Source organism: Balaenoptera acutorostrata, chromosome 19, assembly GCF_949987535.1.
Source record: "Balaenoptera acutorostrata chromosome 19, mBalAcu1.1, whole genome shotgun sequence".
Lineage (NCBI taxonomy): Eukaryota > Metazoa > Chordata > Mammalia > Artiodactyla > Balaenopteridae > Balaenoptera > Balaenoptera acutorostrata.
This window is the reverse complement of record NC_080082.1, coordinates 46,526,591-46,533,064: the sequence shown is the minus strand read 5'-3', so window position 1 is coordinate 46,533,064 and position 6,474 is coordinate 46,526,591. Positions and strand designations below refer to the sequence as shown.

The 6,474-nt window shown below is 45.1% G+C and overlaps 1 protein-coding gene across 1 annotated transcript in view; it reads left to right on the top strand.

Annotated features, from left to right (window-relative positions):
- TSHZ3 (teashirt zinc finger homeobox 3) overlaps positions 1-6,474 on the top strand; it is a 69,452-nt gene that overhangs the window by 379 nt on the left and 62,599 nt on the right. The window lies entirely within an intron of this gene.

Genomic DNA, 6,474 nt, shown 5'->3' with positions numbered 1-6,474 from the left:
TCCGCCTCCTCTTCCTCTCCTCGCCCCGCGTCTCCAGCTGGCGGCGACCCCGCTTCTTGCCCTGCTCCTCGCCCCTCTCGCTCTGGCCGCGCAGAGTAACTCCGGGGCGCCGGGCTCGCTCGCCGCTCTCCTGTCTGGTGCGTGCGCCCGCCTCACGGACCGGCGCCCCCCGGACGCCCCGCTGCGCTCTGGCCCCCCCCCCCCCGCCCCTTCCCGCTCGCACCCACTTCGTGAACCGTGCTCGCTCGCGGCGAACTGAGCCGGGCTGGGTCCCTGCCTCCTCAGCTCTCTGCTTGGCCGCGGAGAGAATGGGAAGGAGCCTTCTTCTGTCTCTTTCTGTGGGGGCGGGCGGGGTCACCTGAGTTCTCCGGGACACCTTCCGTGTCCTCCCGCGGCCGGCCGGCGGGGGACTGCCTGGTGTCTGCCGAGCGAAAGAGAGCGAGCGACTGAGCGAGCGGGTCCCTTCGGCCACCTTACTGCTAATCCGATTGATTCTTCATTTATTGGGCCCAAACCGGGCACAGCGGTGGAAAGCAGAGCGCACAGGGTCTGGGTATTGTCAGATGACTGTCAAGTCGATGTTAGATGCTGGCGTTCCCTTTTCCCCGGTTTGTTTTCGCTCACCCCCACCCTCTCCTTCCACTGCTTCTCCCATGCTCATCTCCTCCTAGCACTTAGTTCTGGGACGTGTCTGAGTACTTTCTCCCCATCACCCCCCCCCCTTTTTTTTTTTTTAGGAGTGTCAACTCCTTTTAAGACTGAGCCGGGTTTTTTTTTTTTTTCTTTTCTGGAAAAAGCATCATTGAAAGCAAAACAAAACCCACACACATAACATTATTTTGCAATAATGTCAGTTGGGGGTATGTTGCTTGGAAGAAGGGTTTCTGGCCCTTTGCCACCCTTGATTTGATGACTGATTGATTGCCCATCATGCTGCTGCCTTTGATCTATTCATTCCCAATAAACATCAATAAATCATTTGAAATGGTGAGGCCAAGCTCTGTGACGTCACTAGGGCCCTGTCAGTGCAACTTCTGGGATTTGGGGCGGATTGCTGAGAGGACCACATATGGACAGGATGTATTTTGATATGAGTAACACTCAGATGTGCAGAAGTTCAGATGCTGCCTGAAGGGGAGGGTTAAGTGGAGGTTCGTTTCTTTTCTTTACTTTTTTTTTTTTTTTCCCTTCTCTTCCTTTCTTTTCTGTTCTTTGCTTTTGTGGAAGAAGGGAGGGGAGGGAGAAGGGTCAGGGCATTGCCTGGTGCCCTTTTTGGATGAAGGTGTGGTACCCATGTTGCCCCGGAGTGCCTGTAGTAGCAGTGGGGGTGATGGTGATGGTCATTTCCGTCACTTCAGCCGGCACTGCCAGTGGAGCTCACAAACCGGCTGCATCTGAACTTGAGTCTTCTCACACAGGGTCACAGAGAGGAAATGCTGTTCTTTCTTCTCCCAAAAATGTACTGTCCTGTTAGTGTCCTAAGAAAATCGTAGAAGAAAACAGACTTGGTTTGGAGCATATATTACAAATTTTGCTTTCTGTCCTCAGTGTTACCCAAATTTAGAAAGTTTGAAAATCCCAGTAGTGGTTGTAGGGAGGGTGCCGCCTCTCAAGTCACCTCCTGGCTGGTGCTTTTTGCCTATCCCATCTTCTACTTTAAATTCCAAGCTCAAGCAATGAGCTTATCTACCCAAAATAAACTCTCAAAGTTTGGAGGACTCCTTCACAAAGTTGGGCAGTAGGAGTGTCTTGGACTGCTTCCAGTCTTTGGGATTTTTTTCTTTCCTTTTTGGATGCACATTTGAAGGTATCTGTGTGCCTCAATCAAATGAACCATATGTGACTGCATCTTTACATTTGGTTTAGAATCCTCTCCGCCGTTGCTTCATCTTTTCTCTTCCACCTTGCCAATCTGAGACCCTTATTTGATAAATTTCTGCTAAAAATATTAGAGGAGGAGGAAATGTGCTGTTGGTTTCATTTATTTATTTTTTTAAAGCAACCTGTTCACTAACCTTTTTGCACCTTTTAAAAAGCTAGCCAGGAAATCTCAGGTCAGTTAAGAAATATTCATTATATAAAAACTTGACTGCACTACTAATAGGAGCTGGAAGAATGGTTTTGCTCTATCAAAATGACCCGTCAAAACGACTTTGTTTCATATTTGATTTAATTGTCTCTCTCCTGACAGGCACATTCATCAATAGCTTAATGGTCAATCAGAAGTTGGCAGCATGAGTGCTTTTTTTCTTTCTCATACCCTGGTTTTGGATTTACTTTATCAGAATGCCTCTGCCTAATGGACGTATGGAGGAGGGGGGGAATGTCTGAAGGGCTACTTATTTAGGAGAGTGGAGGAATAAAAAAAACCTTCCACATCCAGGCTGGTGATAAGTATGCACAGGCCAATAAGTGCGCTGTGTGAGTTTGTTTGTTTGTGTGGATGGACGAGAAACTTCCCATTTTTTTCCTCCCTTTTTCAGTTCTCATAGCTGCAAGTTATAAGGTTCATGCCTGCTTTTGTGGCATACTGGGAGTGATGACAAATTGATTGCTTTGTACTGATAGAGAGAGAGAGTGGGAAAAAAGAAAGATGTCTGCTGATTGGTAACTGGAAATCCATTCCCCAGCAACCTTGAGGAGACTCGAGAATTTTTTCCCCCCTCCAAACTGAAAGGTCCGCTCAGCCATAAAAAAAGAAAAGTTGTTTTGCCAGCTTCATTAGTGTTCACCTAATTAGCTGTAAACCTGATGGATTCCTGACAGCTTTAATGATTGGAGATGACAAGCTCGACGCAGTGTCATCCAGCAGAATTAGGTTTGCAGCTAGTTTGATGTAATCAAGTTGATATTACACAGTCCTGGCTGCCTTTAGTTGTGCATTAACTCAATTTTCTGCTGCAGGTGACAAATGGGCTTTGGTACCTGGATAATCATGTCATAGGAATTAGGGCCCTTTTAATGGTCTGGGGGTAGAATAACAACCACAAAGGGCTGAGAGCTGGGGAGAGCGTGCAGACATAGCACACAGGTGCACACAGTTTTTACATCTAGGCCAAATGTAACACTGTTCCCCAGAAGGCCAAAGCAGCCTCCAAGAATCCCTGAAAAGACGTATTTCTGCCCTTTAGGATTTTTCTCTTTTTGATAGAAATTATGCACGGCTTAGTGTCTTTTCTTAAAAGGGAGAGAAATGTCTTCACCTGCTGAAGAGAAACCTGGGCAGGAGTTTTCCTTTCTCCAGGCATGTAATTTTAAAGGGCTATACATTTGTGCTGGACAAATGCCATTGCCTGTAGAAGTTAAGAGGAGCGGGGTTACAGAGGCCCCGGTCCTTTGGGCAAAACGACCATTTTCCCTCTCTCCTATGTGCAACATTTGTTTTTCAACAAGTATTTTTTTGAAAATACCGGAAAAGAAAGTCAAGCAGTACTTAATAGCAGATCACGTTTTATTCTTTCCTGTTCATTTTCTGGAAGGAAGTGTAAAATCATTAAAAAGCCATTGCCTAAACTCCACCCTCCCCTCAAAAAAAAAAAAAACAATCCAACAAACGACAACTTGCCACTGACCTCTTGAGTCTTATTTGGTGAAAGAAAATAACCTTCCATGGAGTTCTTAGGTGGTCCCATTGCAAAGGTAAACCTTCAAGCATCTTGACTTTTGTCAAAGTGGTTTGGACCCCTTAGGACCTGCTGGGGTAACAGATCACTGTGGGTCCCCAAGGAATAGCATAAGCTCACGGTGGTACAGCCCGGGGTTATTTTACTTTGCCGGTTGACACGGGCAAGCTAAAGGATGGTACACCTGGCGGTGTCCAAGTAACATCATCCCAACCTTCCTAAGTCTCATCCACGTATCAGGCAGCTCCAGAGAGGAGCTTTTCTCTCTTGGAAGTACGTGGAGCGTTCAGGAAGGCATTTTGGCATCAGCCTTGGGAATTTATCTGCTCTCAAACCTGCCACACGTCTCTCCTTTGGACAGACGTTCTACCCTGTAGCAAGGTGACAAAATACCTGGTTTTGGTCGCTCTGTGATTCCCCCCACCCCTTTTCCTACAAAATGAAAGGAGCAATGTAAATTCTAAAAAAAAAGAGAAATCAAGAAACTGAAGGAGAAAAACAAAGAGGGCAGGAGGCAAGGCTATTCCCCTGGACATCCACACAGGGGAGAGAAGCTTCCCGAATCAGCTGCTCTGCCCCCATTATCTTGACAACTGTCAGTTAGGGCTTCAGTGCTCTCCAGGGCCACCCTTGATTGTGAGCAGTTGATATTGTCATTTTGTTCTCAGTTTTGCCTTGAGCATGCTCGTAAACGGGAGCCAGGTAGTCAATAACTGATGTATCAGCAGTTATTCCCCAAATTGCCTCACAAGTCTGCATTTTTCCTCTTGTTTTACTAAAGATTGTTTTGTAAACTGATTAGAATGAAAGGTGACTGCTCAGGGCCGGGGGGGGGGGGGGGGGGGGGGGGGGAAATGCCGTGAAACCCAGGTGAGTTCCCAGAGTGAAAACCCTTCGTTTCCCCACCCTCCCCTTCTGGGTTTCTGGAGGGAGAAGGATCACCTTCTTGAGGGCGAAGCGCCTGGCCCTTTTTGGGGGCCTTTGTCTTTCCCTGGTGTCTGGCAGAGCCAGGCTGGGGCGAGGGCTGTGGATGCAGGCGGGGAAGGAGCAGGGAGAGGATCGGGAGTCCTGGTCCTGGTGCCCCACAGCCGTGTTTAATCCAGTAACAGGAGCAGGCCAGTTATGCCGAGTGTAGTTTGTGAGGCTTTCCTGCTGGCCCATTTTTATTCCTGCCTGTCACTGGACAAACTATAAAAATAGCTTTAGTCTTGTAGTAGAAAAAAAAAATAGGGTGTGTGTCTACTTTCTGTGTTTGTGAGCAGCCCAGGTAGGTAGGCCTTTCAAAGAAGCTGTTTTGTAACACCCCTGTACCATCATCCTGCAGCCCGTGCAAGGAAATAGGACAGAACAACACAGGGGTATCACTCACCCTGGAGCCTCTCAGGTGTTGTGTGTGTGTGTGTGTGTGTGTGTTCTAGTTATGCTCCAAATTGTGGTTTCTCTGTCTGAAGTTAAAAATGAAAGGTGAATACAATATATTGTATTTGGTAACAATGATATGGACTGGTACATCGAGACAGATAATGTGCAGTTGTAATTAGACTCAATAGACAGGCAGTCATTTTTAAATTCTTTTGACACATGCATAAAATAGTCATATAATAAGATAAGATGACAATTTTATGTTAGGTTGATAAAGTGTCCCGATACTTGCATTTAAATGTCTGTAAGCCTTTAAAAAAAAAAAATCTAGACAGATTAATTCTAGCTTCCAGTATTTGCAGTTAGTCATTAAATTAATTTTCAAATTCTACTAAACAATGGCTATGAATATTTCTTTTTCTTTCTGGAGTCTTCTACCTGAATTTTAAGGAATGGATACGTAGATTTGGTAGCTTTCTCAAATTTTTCAACATTTGTAAACATTTACGTTAGACATGGGTGTAAAAATTCAGGTTACTGTTTGTGATTAGAAAGATGCTATGCATTTTTGGAAGTAAAAAAAAAACAGTAATAGAACATAATCTGCTTATGACCACTTGCCTGAACGACTGTCATACTCCACTTTTAGGAATCTTTATTAGAAAGATTACATAGTGTCCTTGACCAAATATTGAATATTTTATAAGCCCCATTTAAAAAAAGACATTTTTGAGCACATACACTTGATTTGATCAGCACTTAGATTCTCGGGTTTAATTACTTTCAATTCTGTAAATTATTTTAGTATTTCAACAAGAGTGGCCTAAGAGACGTATTGGGGGTCGGGAAAGCATTTTTCTGAAGGTCACATTGCCCGGACTTTTTGACCATCTCCTTACCTTATTTTTCTCAAATGTGCTAAGGTGTGGCTCTTGAAGAATAACTTAAATTTGTTTGGGCTTAATGATAAATTATTAATTCATACTGTCAGGACACATGTTATTAATTATGACTGTGTTTTCTTCATCCAGAACAGCTGTTGGGGAAACAGTGTAAGTTCAGATTGTCTTCAAGGGGGAGGGCGCCAAAGCAAGGAACTCACCAATTTCTTGTCATCATCTTCCTGATTCCCTTGCTTTGGGAATAAAGGATTGCAGGGGGCGGAGTGAATGGGGAGAGAGAAACTATTAATTCTAGACCAAGATGGGTACTGGCAAATGTTCACTAATGTAACTCTTTCTCTCCATGCTCTGAGTCCAGGTGGGATTCTGAGGTGGTACCTGCTTCCTTCCCCAGTCTGGTTTTGGACTGGTTTCCATTCCACCAATTTCTCTTGTTTTCTTCTTCCTCTTGGGTAGACCGGAAGGTCACGGTCACAAGTTTATAGTAGCGGAAAGCAAACTACTTTGAATGCCTGTTTGTTCCCCAAACTGGAACCCATCCCTTGGAGAGCAAAGGGCTGTTTGGTAATATACATGAAATGACTCCA